The 18,621-nt window shown below is 42.4% G+C and overlaps 1 protein-coding gene across 25 annotated transcripts in view; it reads left to right on the forward strand.

Moving 5' to 3' along the window:
- Positions 1 to 18,621, forward strand: part of LOC123772612 (protein bric-a-brac 2) — a 309,393-nt gene that overhangs the window by 77,980 nt on the left and 212,792 nt on the right. The window lies entirely within an intron of this gene.

An 18,621-nucleotide genomic window follows, 5' to 3' on the forward strand; every position in this document is an offset into this window, starting at 1 on the left:
TTTGAATGGGACTTCTAGAGTGCAACAATATTCCACCCTAAAAAGCACTAAGTGTTTTGAAAAGTATCATCATTGCTATGGCACCCTGGTTGATACCTGGTTGATGGGGTTCTGGGAGCTCTTCTACTCCCTAAGCCCGGCCTGGCCCAGGCTTGACTTGTGAGAGTTTGGTCCACCAGGCTGTTGCTTGCAGCGGCCTGCAGGCACACACATCCACCAGAGCCCGGTTGGTCCGGCAATCCTTGGAGAAAATTATCTAGTTTTCTCTTAAAGATGTCCACAGTTGTTCCGGCAATATTTCTTATGCTTGCTGGGAGGACGTTGAACAACCTTAGACCTCTTATGTTTATACAGTTCTCTCTACTTGTGCCTATGGCACCCCCTGCTCTTCATTGGTTCTATCCTACATTTTCTTCCATATCGTTCACTCCAGTATGTTGTTATTTTACTGTGCAGATTTGGGACCTAGCCCTCCAGTATTTTCCACATGTATATTATTTGATATATATCCTATCGTCTTTCTAACGAGTACATTCGGAAAGCTTTGAGACGATCCCAATAATTTAGAAATCTCGTTTATGTATGCCGTATATGTTCTCTGTACTCCCTCTATTTCAGCAATCTCTCCTGCTCTGAAGGGGAAAGTGAGTACTGAGCAGTACTCAAGATGGGACAGCACAAGTGATTTGAAGAGTACAACCATTGTGATGGGATGCCTGGATTTGAATGTTCTCGTAATCCATCCGATCATTTTCCTGGCTGACGCAATATTTGCAGGATTATGCTTCCTAAAATTTAGGTCATCTTGAGATGATTTGGGGGCTTTTTAAGTGTCCCCGTGACCCAGTCCTCGACCAGGCCTCCACCCCCAGGAAGCAGCCCGTGACAGCTGACTAACACCCAGGTACCTATTTTACTGCTAGGTAACAGGGGCATAGGGCGAAAGAAACTCTGCCCATTGTTTCTCACCGACGCCTGGGATCGAACCCAGGACCACAGGATCACAAGTCCCGCATGCTGTACGCTCGGCCGACCGGCTCCCAGACAGGTCGTCAGACATTATTCCCAAATCCTTTACATGTTGCTTTCCTACTATGGGCAAATTTGATTGCGTTTTGTACCCTGTATTATGTTTTAAGGTTTTAATTTTTACCGTATCTGAGTACCTGGAATTTATCTCGGTTAAACATCATGTTATTATCTGCTGCCCAGTTGAAAACTTGATTAATATCTGCTTGTAGTTTTTCAATATCTTCAGCAGAGGTAATTTTCATGCTGATTTTTGTGTCATCTACAAAGGATGATACGAAGCTGTGCCTTGTATTTGAGTCTATATCTGATATGAGAATAAGGAAAAGCAGTGGTGCAAGGACTGTACCTTTAGGTACTGAGCTTTAAACTGCGCTTGGACTCGATTTTATATGGTTGACTGTTACTCTCTGTGTTCTGTTCGACAGAAAATTGAGTATCCAACGTCCTACTTTAGTTATTCCCATTGACCTCATTTTGTGTGCTATAACTCCATGGTCACATTTATCGAATGCCTTTGCAGAATCCGTGTATACCACATCTGCATTCTGTTTTTCTTCTAATTCCTCAGTGATTTTGTCGTAATGCTCAAGTAACTCTGAGAGGCATGATCTTCCTGCTTTAAATCCATGTTGGCCTGGATTGTGGAGGTCATTGGTTTCCATGAAACTAGTAAGCTGACTCCTGATCACTCTCAAATACTTTTATTATGTGGGATGTTAGTGCAACTGGTCTATTATTCTTTGCCAATGGCTTTGCTCCCTCCCTTGTGTAGAGGGGCTATGTCTGCTGCTTTAAGCGCATCTGGTATCTCCCCCGTGTCCAAGCTCTTCCTCCACACTATTCTGAGTGCCTGTGCTACTGGCACTTTGCATTTCTTTATAAATATTGAATTCAATGAGTCAGGATCCAGGGCTGAGTGCATGTCAATTTCTCTTTCAACATCTGCCACACTCATGTTGATGTCAGTTATATTTACAGGGGTTTGGATATCCCGCATAAAGAAGGTGTCCGGATCTGGGTGTATGGTGTGTGTAGTACTTGAGGAGAGAGGGTGGTGGAGGTATCTGTCTAGACACGGTTTCTGAGCATGTATTGTTGTTCTTGATGTTGATTTCTTACACTGGAGTATGCAGATATGGTGTTGAACAGGCGGTAAAGGAATAGGCACAATATCCTTGTCTAAGCAGGAGATTATCGTAACACTTGCAAAATAGGTAATTACACTTGGGTAATTACCCAAGTGTAGTTACAGGATGAGAGCTATGCTCGTGGTGTCCCGTCTACTCAGCATTCTTTGTCCTATAACGCTTTGAAACTACTGACGGTTTTGGCCTCCGCTACCTTATCACTTAACTTGTTTCAACCGTCTACCACTCTGTTTACAAAAGTGAATTTTCTTATATTTCTCCGCCAGCTTTGTTTCATTAGTTTAAATCAATGACCTTGAAGATCCAGGTCTGAGGAATTCTTCCCTATCAATTTTGTCAATTCCTGTTACTATATTGTACGTAGTGATCATATCACCTCTTTTTCTTCTGTCTTCTAGTTCTGGCATATTTAATGCCTCTAACCTCTCCTTGTAGCTCTTGTCCTTCATTTCTGGGAGCCACTTAGTGGCATGTTGTTGCATCTTTTCCAGTTTGTTGATGTGCTTCTTAAGATATGGGCACCACACAACCGCTGCATATTCTAGCTTTGGCTTAACAAAAGTCGTGAACAATTTCTTTAGTATATCGCCATCCATGTATTTAAAAGCAATTCTGAAGTTAGAAGGTGTAGCATAGGCTCCTCGCACAACGTTCTTTATGTGGTCCTCAGGTGATAGTTTTCTTTCTAGAACCACCCCTAGATCTCTCTCTTTATCAGAATTCTGTAAAGATTTCTCACATAATTTATAGGTTGTATGGGGTCTATGTTCTCCTATTCCACATTCCATAACATGACATTTATTCACATTAAATTCCATTTGCCAAGTGGTGCACCATATACTTATTTTGTCAGGTCATCTTGAAGGACATGACAATCATCTAAGTTTCTTATCCTTCCTATTATCTTAGCATCATCAGCAAACATGTTCATATAATTCTGTATTCCAACTGGTAGATCATTTATGTAGACAATGAACATCACTGGTGCAACGACTGAACCCTATGGTACTCCACTTGTGACATTCCTCCAGTCTGATATATTGCCTCTGATTACTGCCCTCATTTTTGTATCAGTCAGAAAATTTTTCATCCATGTTAGAAGCTTACCTGTCACCCCTCCTATATATTCCAGTTTCCAGAACAACCTCTTATGTGGAAATCTATCAAAAGCCAATTTTAGGTCCAGATAGATGCAGTCAACCCAATCTTCTGTTTCCTTTAAAATCTCTGTGGCTCGTTCATAGAAACTTGAGTAAATTTGATACATAAGATCTTCCAGATCGAAAACCATACTGTCTGTTTGATATTATATCATTTCTCTCCAGGTGTTCTACCCATTTAGTTTTTATTATTTATTCCAATATTTTGACTATTACACTTGTCAATGCTACAGGGGAATCATTGAGGGATCTTCCCTGCTGCCACTTTTGTACATTGTAACTATGTTAGCCTTTTTCCACACATCTGCTACTACTCCTGTACACAGGGATGCCTGAAAAATCAGGTGAAGTGGAATGCTGAGCTCAGATGCACATTCTCTCAGAACCCATGGTGAAACGCCATCTGGGCCAGCTGCTTTGTTCTTCCCGAGCTCCTTTAGCATATTTTCCACTTCATCTCTAGACACCTCTATGTGCTCTATGTTGTTCTCTGGAATTCTTATTGTGTCTGGTTCCCTGAGGATTTCATTTTGCACAAACACACATTTGGAACTTTTCGTTTAATGTTTCACACATTTCCTGTTCATTTTCCATGAATCTGTTTTCCATTTTCAACCTCTGAATATTATCCTTTACCTGCAATTTGTTGTTTATGAATTTATAGAAAAGGCCTGGTTCTGTTTTACCTTTGTCTGCTATACTGTTCTCTAAGTTCCTCTCTGCCTCTCTCCTCACTGCCTCTCTCCTCACTGCCGTGTAGTTGTTTCTTGCATCTTTGTATTGCTGATATGTTTGGGGGTTTGGCCTCTTCCTATATTGATTCCATTTTTGTGACTTTTGGTCTCTGGCCCTCTCACAATTTCTGTTGAACCAATCCTGTTTCCTGGTTCTGCATCTCTGCGTTGGTATAAATTTTGTTGTACCTTTATCATGTATATCACAAAACTTTACATACATCTTGCAGGCGAAGAGTCACAATAACGTGGCTGAAGAATGTTGACCAGACCACACTAGAAGGTGAAGGGACGACGACGTTTCGGTCCGTCCTGGACCATTCTCACAATCAACTTGAGAATGGTCCAGGACGGACCGAAGCGTCGTCGTCCCTTCACCTTCTAGTGTGTGGTCTGGTCAACACTGACATACATCTCATTTACTTCCTTGCCTAGCAACAAATCTGTCCAAATATACTCACTAAATTTTTTTCAAAGGTTGCCATAATGTCCTCTCCTGAAATCCGGTTTTTCAACTGCTTCAACCTCCTTATTTTCTTCCAGATTATAACGTATTGCATACTTTATTCCCAAAAAGATATGGTCACTTACCCAAGGGAGGAAGGTACTGAATGTCAAATATCTTTTCCTTCTTCCTGGTAAATATCAAATCCAGCATGTAGGGAATGTCCCCTTCCCTCATCCTCGTAGCTTGTTTAACATGTTGATACAAGAATGTGTCCAGGATGAGATTTACAAATCTACAGGTCCAAAAGTCCTCTGTTCTAGCTTCATATGATTCCCAGTCTATGGATTTCATGTTGATAAATCCGTAGGAGCAGTAATGAGGGTTCGAAGCTATGCTCCCATGGGTGTTCCCACGCACACGCTTCTAGCCACTAGACCACAACATGATATACAATAAGGTGAACACATTATTCTTCTTCTAGCCACACTTCTAGCCACTAGACCACTATTCTTCACTATAACACTTCTAGCCACTAGACCACAACATGTACAATAAGGTGAACACATTATTGTACATTGTAGGTGTACATACATTACTTATTTACTGTTTTTGTCAATTATTGTACTGTACTCACCTGGTTGTACTCACATAGTTGTGCTTTTGGGGGTTTAGCTTTGGTTCTTTGGTCCCGCCTCTCATCCGTCAATCGACCGGTGAGATTGTGATTGCTACTGTATGTAGCTGACATTATACTATAAAGTAAAGCATATAAACCATCTAACTTGAACACAGCTCTTCTACATGAATGAAGCACTATTGCATCACATAAGTCCCTGAACCCTTTGCCGCTTTGTTGATCATTGAGGTTCACTTGTGAGATAACCTTGGGATTGTCGATCAGTTTTTGGCTGTAATATAGTACAGTACAAGTATGTATATTTCCGTCAAGGGGACTGAGGATCCCGTCTCTGTAATTATGTGATGTATTTTATCTTTACAGCAGATTGGGGCCAGATATAAATGATAAATATATTGGGGGATACAGTTTCTGGACCCCTCGGGATCAGATAGAGTACAGTACAGTACAGTACAGTACAGTACAATACAGTACTGTACTGTACTTAGGAACACGGATCCTTAGAATTACCTTGGGAGGGGTCAAGTATTTTGTGAGTGGAGGGGTTTGCTTTTACTGAGGTCTTCTTTACACAAAACTATAATATTTCACTTCTTGAATACGAAATAGTGCCGAGACCGATTTTGAATTGATTGAAATACAATTGACCTTGGAAATGAGTGTCAAGCAATTTAAAAATTCCTGTAGAAAATAAACATCCTGAAGCTTCTATGAATAGACATGGACTTCAGTTCATTCAGCCAATCAATGAATTATTCAATTGATCAATTTATTCAGCTCAGTGAAAAACAGATATAGAAACACAGTATTGAGTAAACACAGTAAATATAGTATTGAGAGACATATTGGGACTGTCCTATTTGGAAGATTGTATAGAGTCCCAGAATAATGTTTAAGTGAACTTTCTCATGGCAAGTTTGTTACTGTGTGCATGTGAAGGCTTTGTACAAGAGTCTACAAACTACTGTTGCTGTGTCGTGACCTATTTGTCCAAGATCCAGTTTACAGACAAAGAACAAATGACCATGTTGCCTGCCTACCATGCTTGTTGCCCATGGCTTATGCTAGTAAACACAACTGGACCAAAAAGGGGATCACCTCAAGCCAAGGATTTGCTCTCATGAAACAAGGTAGACATTTACACATGCACTAGTAGTGGTGGTGTGTGTACTGTGTTATGCAGTAATTGCCCACCTGACATACACTCTACACCAGTGTCCTTCTCTTTTACTGTCTCCAAATGTTGGTAGGTATGAGTGCATCTTGGGTGACTGCCTGCATTTGTTGACACTTTTTTGTAATTGCCTGCATACAAATGTGTGTGTGTGTCCATACATGGGTATGGTTTTTTACTTGTAACAGTGGTTAAACTTGGTAAAAGTGGCATGTAATGGCTTATTTACTAGAGAAGACTGCAGTACTACACAAGGTGAGTAGGGGAGTGTCAGTGATGCACACACGTCCAATTTGATTTGTTCTTAGGTGTGACTATTTATGGACTGAAATGTGACAAGTGCTGTGAATGAGTTTGTGTTGATAATGAATGGTTCCGTATTCTAGTGTGGCCTTTGGCACCTTCAAGCATACTTTTTTGTTTTATTACCTTGAGGTCAGTCATTACCAACAAAAATATTTGTTTATTTTTGTTCCCTCTGGCCTTAAGCTGACATTTATTATGTGTCACTCTTCCCCTTGATCTCTGGCACAGGGTTTTGGAATGATGGTTTAGTCATCACACTTGATTGGTACCTTCTGTATTATAGAGAAGCCAAAGAGAGCTGTGTTGTGATCAGTTGGTAGTGTGTTGTTGTTGTTGTGCCTCGCTGCCAGGTGTTGAAGGGAAGAGTGGCGTCCTGCATCAGGACGCTTGAGCTACATCACTTGTCATCTGTACCGCCACACTCGCCTCAAATATCACTTGTCCCTTGCCACTGTCAACTTTGCAATTTGAAAATCAAAGCCAAGTTTGTGTGTTTAAAGTGTACAGATAGCAGTTTATGTAGCTATGTAAGCGAGAGGTGGTAACAGTTTCTGTTTTATGACTTTTGTGTATTTAATGTATTATGATTTCTGCAAACCTCGTTATCTGTTAAACCGCGACTGTTTACGCCTTTATTGTTGTCGGCCAAGGATATAGTATGTAAATGTATTCCACATGCATTATAAATTACAGCAACATTATATATAATGCCTAGTAATATATAAATGCTTACTTTTTGGATATTTGAGGCTGTGTAAAATTTATGAAAGGAAACTTTATTAACAATGTATCCTGTACACTTATCTGCTGTACATTGGTATTCTATACATTGATTTATGGTATAGTATATTGGTATCTAGCACAGTAATCTACTGTATGTGGGTATCCTGTACACTGCTCTACTGTATATGGGTATCTTGTACACTGACATACTGTATGGGTATCCTGTACACAGATCAAATGTATGTGGGTATTCTGAACACTGATCTGTATGTGGGTATCCGGAATACCAGTGCTGTATGTGGGTACCCTATATATCGATCTGTAGGTAGGTGAATATGCACTGATGTACTGTACATCATTACCCTGTACTGTACATTGATCTTCTATAGATGGTACTCTGTACACAGTTCTACTGTTTGTGGGTACACTATACACTGTTCTACTGCACATGTGTACATTGATCTACTGTATGTGGGTATCCTGTACACTGATCTATTGTATGTGGGTATCCTGTACACTGATCTACTGTATGTGGGGATCCTGTACGCTGATCTACTGTATGTGGGGATCCTGTACACTGATCTACTGTATGTGGGGATCCTATACGCTGATCTACTGTATGTGGGTATCCTGTACGCTGATCTACTGTATGTGGGGATCTGTACACTGATCTACTGTATGTGGGGATCCTGTACGCTGATCTACTGTATGTGGGGATCCTGTACACTGATCTACTGTATGTGGGGATCCTGTACACTGATCTACTGTATGTGGGGATCCTGTACGCTGATCTACTGTATGTGGGGATCCTGTACACTGATCTACTGTATGTGGGGATCCTGTACACTGATCTACTGTATGTGGGGATCCTGTATATGGGTACAGTATAAAGTAGTGTGTAATATTTGAACTTGATCAGAACACATCATAGCTGTTGCTGTCACTTGCAAGTGCGTTCTACTTACGTAGTAATATATCCAGTTCTGGTACAGTTGTTTTGTTTTATATGTTCTGAATTACTGATGAAAATGAAACGCTTGTAATTTTGTTTTTCATTCTGCACCAAATTCATTTGGAAGGCATTATCCAAGAGATATGCTTGGTAGCCCCACACACACACACACACACACACACACACACACACACACACACACACACACACACACACACACACACACACACACACACACACACACACACACACACACACTACCAGAGCACCCACAAAGTGTTGGACTGGGTGACAACAAAACCCCCAGTGTGTAATTACACTTAGGTAATTACACACTGGGGGTTTTGTTGTCACCCAGTCCAACACTTTGTGGGTGCTCTGGTACCACCTACATGCGTACTTCACGGGTGTGCTGTGGTACCACCTACATGCGTACTTCACGGGTGCTGTGATACCACTTACATGCGTACTTCACGGGTGTGCTGTGGTACCCCCTACATGCGTACTTCACAGATGTGCTGTGGTACCCCCTACAGCGTACTTCACGGGTGTGCTGTGGTACCCCCTACATGCGTACTTCACAGATGTGCTGTGGTACCCCCTACATGCGTACTTCATGGGTGCTGTGGTACCACCTACATGCGTACTTCACGGGTGCTGTGATACCACTTACATGCGTACTTCACGGGTGTGCTGTGGTACCCCCTACATGCGTACTTCACAGATGTGCTGTGGTACCCCCTACATGCGTACTTCATGGGTGCTGTGGTACCCCCTACATGCGTACTTCACGGGTGTGCTGTGGTACCCCCTACATGCGTACTTCATGGGTGCTGTGGTACCACCTACATGCGTACTTCACGGGTGCTGTGATACCACTTACATGCGTACTTCACGGGTGTGCTGTGGTACCCCCTACATGCGTACTTCACAGATGTGCTGTGATACCACCTACATGCGTACTTCACAGATGTGCTGTGGTACCAACTACATGCGTACTTCACGGGTGTGCTGGGGTACCACCTACATGCGTACTTCACGGGTGTGCTGTGGTACCCCCTACATGCGTACTTCACAGATGTGCTGGGGTACCACCTACATGCGTACTTCACGGGTGTGCTGTGGTACCCCCTACATGAGTACTTGGCAAAAAATTATAGACCAGTTGCACTAACATCACACATAATAAAAGTGTTTGAAAGAGTGATTAGGAATCAAATTTCTAGTTTTATGGAAAACAATGAATTGCACAATCCAGGACAACATGGATTTAGAACGGGAAGATGCTGTCTGTCACAGGTACTCAACCACTATGACAAAATCTCAGAAGCCCTAGAAGAAAAGCAAAATGCAGGTGTTGTATACACAGACTTTGCAAAGGCGTTCGACAAATGTGACCATGGGGTGATAGCTCACAAAATGAGGTCAGTGGGAATAACTGGAAAAGTAGGACGCTGGATACTCAATTTCCTGTCGAACAGAACACAAAGAGTAACAGTCAATCAGATAAAATCGAGTCCAAGTGATGTTTACTTCACGGGTGTGCTGTGGTACCACCTGCGTACGTACTTCACGGGTGTGCTGTGGTACCACCTACATGCGTACTTCATGGGTGTGCTGGGGTACCACCTACATGCGTACTTCACGGGTGTGCTGGGGTACCACCTACATGCGTACTTCACGGGTGTGCTGGGGTACCACCAACATGCGTACTTCACGGGTGTGCTGGGGTACCCCCTACATGCGTACTTCACGGGTGTGCTGGGGTACCACCTACATGCGTACTTCACGGGTGTGCTGGGGTACCACCTACATGCGTACTTCATGGGTGCTGTGGTACCACTTACATGCGTACTTCACGGGTGTGCTGTGGTACCACCTACATGCGTACTTCACGGGTGTGCTGTGGTACCACCTGCGTACGTACTTCACGGGTGTGCTGTGGTACCACCTACATGCGTACTTCATGGGTGTGCTGGGGTACCACCTACATGCGTACTTCACGGGTGTGCTGGGGTACCCCCTACATGCGTACTTCACGGGTGTGCTGGGGTACCACCTACATGCGTACTTCACGGGTGTGCTGGGGTACCACCTACATGCGTACTTCATGGGTGCTGTGGTACCACTTACATGCGTACTTCACGGGTGTGCTGTGGTACCACCTACATGCGTACTTCACGGGTGTGCTGTGGTACCACCTACATGTGTACTTCACGGGTGCTGTGGTACCACCTACATGCATACTTCACAGGTGTGCTGTGGTACCACCTACATGTGTACTTTACGGGTGTGGTACGTACACAGAGGACAACAAAGAGATTAGTGAAATTCTAAGAAGCCAGTATGAGGCTATGTTTAGCACACCAATAAACAACATGAAAGTTGATGACCCAGACAGCTTTTTTATGAATGACATTCAAGCTGCAGATAATATAATGGATATTACCACAAACTCGGAAGACTTTGAAAGAGAAATTGACAATATGCCTATGCACTCAGCTCCTGGGCCTAACTCATGGAATTCAATATTCATAAAGAAATGTAAAGTACCAGTAGCGAGAGAACTCAGTGTAATATGGAGAAAGTGCCTGGATACAGGGGAGATACCAGCAGCACTTAAATCTGCAGATATAGCTCCGTTGCACAAGGGGGGGGGGGGAGTAAAGCCTTGGCAAAAAATTATAGGCCAGTTGCACTAACATCACACTTAATAAAAGTGTTTGAGTGAGTGATTAGGAATCAAATTTCTAGTTGTATGGAAAACAATGAATTGCACAATCCAGGACAACATGGATTTAGAACGGGAAGATGCTGTCTGTCACAGTTACTCAACCACTATGACAAAATCTCAGAAGCCCTAGAAGAAAAGCAAAATGCAGATGTTGTATACACAGACTTTGCAAAGGCATTCGACAAATGTGACCATGGGGTGATAGCTCACAAAATGAGGTCAATGGGAATAACTGGAAAAGTAGGACGCTGGATACTCAATTTCCTGTCGAACAGAACACAGAGTAACAGTCATTCAGATAAAATCGAGTCCAAGCGATGTTAAAAGCTCTGTACTTCAAGGTACTGTACTGTCCTGGCACCGCTACTGTTCCTTATTCTCATATCTGATATAGACAAAAATACACGTCACAGCTTCGTGTCGTCCTTTGCAGATGACACAGAAATCAGCATGAAAATTACCTCTGCTGAAGACATTGAAAAACTACAAGCAGATGTCAACAAAGTTTTCGATTGGGCAGCAGAAAATAACATGATGTTTAACAGTGATAAATTTCAGGTACTCAGGTACGGCAAAAATGAGAATCTGAAACATAATACAGGGTACAAAACACAATCGAATCTTCCCATAGTAGAAAAACAGCATGTCAAGGATTTGGGAATAATGATGTCCAACGATCTAACGTTTAGGGAGCATAACCTAGCAAATATCGCGTCGGCCAGAAAAATGATCGGCTGGATTACGAGAACTTTCAAATCCAGGGATCCCATCACAATGGTTGTACTCTTCAAGTCACTTGTGTTGTCCTGTCTCGAATACTACTCAGTACTCACTTCCCCCTTCAGAGCAGGAGAGATTGCTGAAATAGAGGGAATGCAGAGAACATATACGGCACGCATAGATGAGATAAAACACCTAAATTATTGGGATCATCTCAAAGCTCTTCAAATGTACTCTAGAAAGGAGACAAGAGAGATACCAAATAATATACACATGGAAAATACTGGAGGGCCAGGTCCCAAATCTGCACAGTAAAATAATAACGTACTGGAGTGAACGATATGGAAGAAAATGCAAGATTGAATCAGTGAAGAGCAGAGGTGCCATAGACACAATTAGTGAGCACTGTATAAACAACAGAGGTCCGCGGTTGTTCAACGTCCTCCCAGCGACTCTAAGAAATATTGCCGGAACAACCGTGGACATCTTCAAGAGAAAACTGGACTGTTTTCTAAGAGAAGTTCCGGATCAGCCGGGCTGTGGTGGGTATGTGGCCCTGCGGGCCGCTCCAAGCAACAGCCTGGTGGACCAAACTCTCACAAGTCGATCCTGGCCTCGGGCCGGGCTTGGGGAGTAGTAGAACTCCCAGAACCCCATCAAGCAGGTATCAAGCAGATACTACCTACATGTGTACTTTGCAGGTGTGCTGTGGTACCACCTACATGTATACTTCACGGGTGCTGTGGTACCACCTACATGCGTACTTCACGGGTGCTGTGGTACCACCTACATGTATACTTCACGGGTGCTGTGGTACCACCTACATGCGTACTTCACGGGTGCTGTGGTACCACCTACATGCGTACTTCACGGGTGCTGTGATACCAACTATATGCACAGTTGTGGGTGCCGAGGCACCACCTGTATGCACAGTTGTGGGTGCCGAGGGACCTCCTGTGTGCACAGTTGTGGGTGCCGAGGCACCACCTGTGTGCACAGTTGTGGGTGCCGAGGCACCACCTGTGTGCACAGTTGTGGGTGCCGAGGCACCACCTGTGTGCACAGTTTTGGGTGCCGAGGCACCACCTGTGTGCACAGTTGTGGGTGCCGAGGCACCACCTGTGTGCACAGTTGTGGGTGCCGAGGCATCACCTGTGTGCACAGTTTTGGGTGCCGAGGCACCACCTGTGTGCACAGTTGTGGGTGCCGAGGCACCACCTGTGTGCACAGTTGTGGGTGCCGAGGCACCACCTGTGTGCACAGTTGTGGGTGCCGAGGCACCACCTGTGTGCACAGTTGTGGGTGCCGAGGCACCACCTGTGTGCACAGTTGTGGGTGCCGAGGCACCACCTGTGTGCACAGTTGTGGGTGCCGAGGCACCACCTGTGTGCACAGTTGTGGGTGCCGAGGCACCACCTGTGTGCACAGTTGTGGGTGCCGAGGCATCACATACACACACACACACACCTGGTGAGTGTTGTGGGAGCCCTTCCTTGCCAAAACACAGAAATGTGGGCTTTTCAACCCGGCCATCTCAGATTTTCTAGTGAAATTAGGTAGGATGGTCGGGGACGTGAAGTAGCTTATACAGTACATGCAAAAATGTTCCACTCAGTGATGCACGATATTCATTTTTGGAGCATACCTGGAGCACACCTGTGAGGGGGTCTGGGAGTTGTTCTATTGCCCTTGCTGGGCCATGCTCGACTTGTGATAACTTGGTCCAACAGGCTATCACATACAGCAGGGTTGTCATTGTGATGAAACTGGCAACCCTACCTCATTTTGCTTCTAAAGGAGGTAGTAGAGCCTTCATGCTGGGCTTATTTTGATATCTTTCATGTTGGGCTTGTTTGGATGTTATCCTTCATGTTGTTGAAGGATAACCACTCAAATAATGAGTGAAATTTGAGTGTAGACAACCAGTACAACCACCGGCCTTCCCTCATTGTGCCAGGAACCCTTAGGCATAAGTTGTCCAGACATTGAAAAATCACATCCCTCGCCGTTACAACAGGAAATTATAGTTATCCATAGTGCTAAGCTAGCTATTTAAACAATTGTAAAAATCATTAAGATAACATACCTTAATATAAAGTGAACAAATTATACAAAAAAAAAGTCCATTGTTGTGTAAATGAGGCCCATCTCGAGTTACCACTGTGTATGTGTGTGCTTACTAGAAATGTGTTTCCAATAAGTAAAATGTACCCAGGATACTATTGCCCAGACACAGAAATTCGACGTCTACACTGTAAGATAATTAGTGAAAAAATGCAAGCAATGTATTCTAATACGTAAACAAAATAAATTAACACTATCGGTCTCTTTGGACCTGATGTTCGTCCGTTTTTTTCTCCCAAGTCCTAGCCGTGGACCGGACTTGTGTTCACTACAAAAATATTTATATAAAATTAATTTTTTATCCAGTCGACCTCGGGATAGTATCAAAATAAGCGCCTTTAGAATGCGCACAATTTGATACCAAAATGAAAGATGTAACATGAAACTTGATGTCCGAACACTTATATGATTATAAATAGGTTTTTAGTCAAAATTTTATAATATTTGTTAAAATTCTATTTATTGTGCTATTTATGTTGGGACTAGTTTTAAAATGCGCGCCTTTACATCGTGAACAATTTGATACCAAAATGAAAGATGTAACACAAAAATTTATGTCAGAACACTGGAAAGATATAAATAATTATGATGATGAGCTTCAAGAATTAAAATATTTGTTAAAATTCCAGTTATTGCTCTATTTTTATGAGACTAGTTTTAAAATACGCACCTTTTTATTGCGAACATTTTGATACCAAAATGAAAGACGTTGCACGAAAATTTATGTTATCAAACTGAATGAGTTTACACATTAGGTTGCAGTGTACAAATTGGTGCTCGTTTACGGGTAACTTTAGGCTTTCCTGTGGGGAGGTATGCCAGGCTTTTGTACATTATATTCATATACTGTACACCTGTAGGGAATTCATTTGCGAACACAATGATACCAAAACGAGCGACGTAGCACGAGAATTAAGGCGAGAAAACTGAAACGAGTACAGTACAACCTCGATTCAATGTACTATATGGGACCAACCCCAGTGCGTTGGATGCGTAAGAGGTGACCTTCAGGAGGCGTTTGTGTCGGTGTCCTTTTTTTTTTCTTGTACACAATAAAAATGCATTATCATATATACTGTACCTATACAGTGGTACCTCGGAATACGAGTGTCCCTGTATGCGAGTTTTTCGGAATACGAGCCGGATTTCCTCGGGAAAATGTGTCTCGGAAGACGAGGGTTACCTCAGAATGCAAGTTTGTTGATACACGTTCAGGCCGACCTAGCGTGTGGTGGTACGGCGATTGTCGCCCCTCAGTTTACCATTGTCTCCCGCCCAGTGACTATCACACATCAACTCTTCACCCAGATTTTCAGTGTTTTGTTGGATTTTTGGTCATTTGACTATGCAATTTTTTGTTATATATCTCACCATGAGTCGCAAGAAAGCCAGTGGTAAGGATCAAGGCAAGAAAGCCCATGTGAGGATGACAATAGAGGAGAAACAAGAGATCATTCGGAAGCATGAGAACAGTACACGTGTTGTTAAACTTTGTAGGCAGTACAACAAAGCCACATCAACAATATGCACTATACAGTACTTAAGAAGAAAAATGAGATTATGGGTGCTAACGTGGCAAAAAGCGTAAGAACAATGACGAAACAAAGACCACAAATACTTGAAGAAGTGGAAAAGTTATTAATTTGGATACACGACAAGGAGTTAAGGGGTGATAGTGTTTCAGAGGCCATCATTCGTGAGAAAGCCAGGGTGTTGCACGAAGACCTTCTAAAGAAGACCCCTGCAACGAGTAATGCAGATACGAAAGAGTTTAAGGCAAGCAGGGGCTGGTTTGAAAAATTTAGAAGAAGTGGTATCCATAGTGTTACAAGGCATGGGGAGGCAGCCAGCTCAGACAAACCAGCTGCTGGACGATTTATTGAGGAATTTTAAGAGTTTGCAGAGGCTGAGGGATACCTTCCGCAAGAAGTGTTTAATTGTGACGAAACAGGACTGTTTTGGAAAAGAATGCCTAAGAGGACATACATTACCAAGGAGGAAAAATCCTTACCCGGACACAAGCCTATGAAAGATAGGTTTACGGTTGTGCAGTGTTCAAATGCGAGTGGCGATTTGAAAATTAAACCCTTGCTAGTGTATCATTCTGAAAATCCAAGGGTTTTCAAACAGTATAAAGTGCAGAAAACCCATTTGTGTGTGATGTGGAAAGCTAATAAAAAAGCATGGGTGACTAGGCTTATTTTTTCGGAGTGGGTGAATGAAGTGGTGTGCCCTGCCATAGAAAAATATCTGCAGGAGAAACATTTGCCAGTCAAAGCCGTGCTTCTCCTCGACAATGCTCCTGCTCATCCTCCAGGATTGGAAGAAGATTTGTTGCCCAGATACAATAAATTCCTCACAGTTAAATTCCTTCCTCCTAACACCACTCCTCTAATTCAACCTATGGACCAGAAAATCATAGCGAATTTTAAGAAACTTTATGAAAGGGCACTTTTCCGGATATGTTTTGAAGTGGCTGAAGCCACAAACCTCACTCTCAAAGAGTTCTGGAAACACCATTTTAACATTTGTAGTGCTTTAAAACTCGTTGACAAAGCCTGGCAAGAAGTGACTCAGAGAACCCTGATCTCTGGCTGGAGAAAATTGTGGCCTGAATGTGTGAGAGAACTAGACTTTGAGGGGTTTGAGCCTGTAAATGATGCGCCTATTGTTGACGAAATTGTTACTCTGGGTCGGCAAATGGGCTTGGAATTGGATGATGATGATGTGGAGGAGTTGGTAGAAGAACACAACGAAGAACTGACAACCGAAGAACTCCAAGCCCTTCAACAGGAACAGCAAGAAGACACAGCTGATGATTCTACAGTGGAGGAGGATGAGGCAGTAGCGAATGTCCCTTCTGCAGAAATTAGGAAGGCGTGTCAGATGTGGGAAGACATTCAAACAATTGTTGAAAAGACACACCCAGAGAAAGCTGTAGTAGGCCGTTGCCTTAATCTTTTCAATGACAATGTGATGCCTTACTACAGAGACAGCTTGCGAAGAAGGGAAAAGCAAGCTTCCATGGACAGATTTGTGGTGAGAAAATCGAGGAGTGAGCCTCAACCAGGACCTAGTGGCACTCAGATAAAATGTGCCAGGGAGTGCACACCAGAAAGGTCCTCACTGCCATGTCGTACCTAGTAGCCAGAACGCACTTCTCAGCCTACTATGCACGGCCCAATTTGCCTAATAAGCCAAGTTTTCATGTATTAATATATTTTCTCAAATTTTTTTCTTATGAAATGATAAAGCTACCCATTTCATTATGTATGAGGTCAATTTTTTTATTGGAGTTGAAATTAACATAGATATATGACCGAACCTAACCAACCCTACCTAACCTAACCTAACCTATCTTTATAGGTTAGGTTAGGTTAGGTTAGGTAGCCGAAAAAGTTAGGTTAGGTTAGGTAGCCGAAAAACAATTAATTCATGAAAACTTTGCTTATTAGGCAAATCGGGCCTTGCATAGTAGGCTGAGAAGTGCGTTCTGGCTACTAGGTACGACATTATATATATATATATATATATATATATATATATATATATATATATATATATATGTCGTACCTAATAGCCAGAACGCACTTCTCAGCCTACTATTCAAGGCCCGATTTGCCTAATAAGCCAAGTTTTCATGAATTAATGTTTTTTCGTCTACCTAACCTACCTAACCTAACCTAACCTAGCTTATTTTGGCTACCTAACCTAACCTTACCTATAAATATAGGTTAGGTTAGGTTAGGTAGGGTTGGTTAGGTTCGGTCATATATCTACGTTAATTTTAACTCCAATAAAAAAAAATTGACCTCATACATAGAGAAAAGGGTTGCTTTATCATTTCATAAGAAAAAAATTATAGTAAATATATTAATTCAGGAAAACTTGGCTTATTAGGCAAATCGGGCCTTGAATAGTAGGCTGAGAAGTGAGTTCTGGCTACTAGGTACGACATATATATATATATATATATATATATGTCGTACCTAGTAGCCAGAACTCACTTTTTGGCCTACTATTCAAGGCCCGATTTGCCTAATAAGCCAAGTTTTCCTGAATTAATATATTTTCTCTATTTTTTTTCTTATGAAATGATAAATCAACCCATTTCATTATGTATGAGGTCAATTTTTTTTTATTGGAGTTAAAATTAACGTAGATATATGACCGAACCTAACCAACCCTACCTAACCTAACCTAACCTATCTTTATAGGTTAGGTTTGGTTAGGTAGCCGAAAAAGTTAGGTTAGGTAGGTTAGGTAGTCGAAAAACAATTAATTCATGAAAACTTGGCTTATTAGGCAAATCGGGCCTTGCATAGTAGGCTGAGAAGTGCGTTCTGGCTACTAGGTACGACATATATATATATATATATATATATATATATATATATATATATATATATATATATATATATATATATATATATATATATATATATATATATATATATATATATATATATCAACAACCCCCAATGATTGTGCACGCCTCACAGCTGTGCAGGCTCCTCATGCAGGGGACTTCCTTTTGGCAGTCCCTATGTCTGCGACAGGCACATGTCTTGATCCGCAGGAGCTCCGTATTGCAGTCGCTCTCCGTCTTGCTGCCCCTATCCACACTGTTCATAGGTGTATTTGCGGCGAGGCAGATGCTAACGAATATGGATTGCATGGCCTGCACTGTGGAAAATCTGGTGGTTGGCACACTAGACACGACAAAGTC

Source organism: Procambarus clarkii, chromosome 50 (genome assembly GCF_040958095.1).
Source record: "Procambarus clarkii isolate CNS0578487 chromosome 50, FALCON_Pclarkii_2.0, whole genome shotgun sequence".
NCBI classification, from domain to species: Eukaryota; Metazoa; Arthropoda; class Malacostraca; order Decapoda; family Cambaridae; genus Procambarus; species Procambarus clarkii.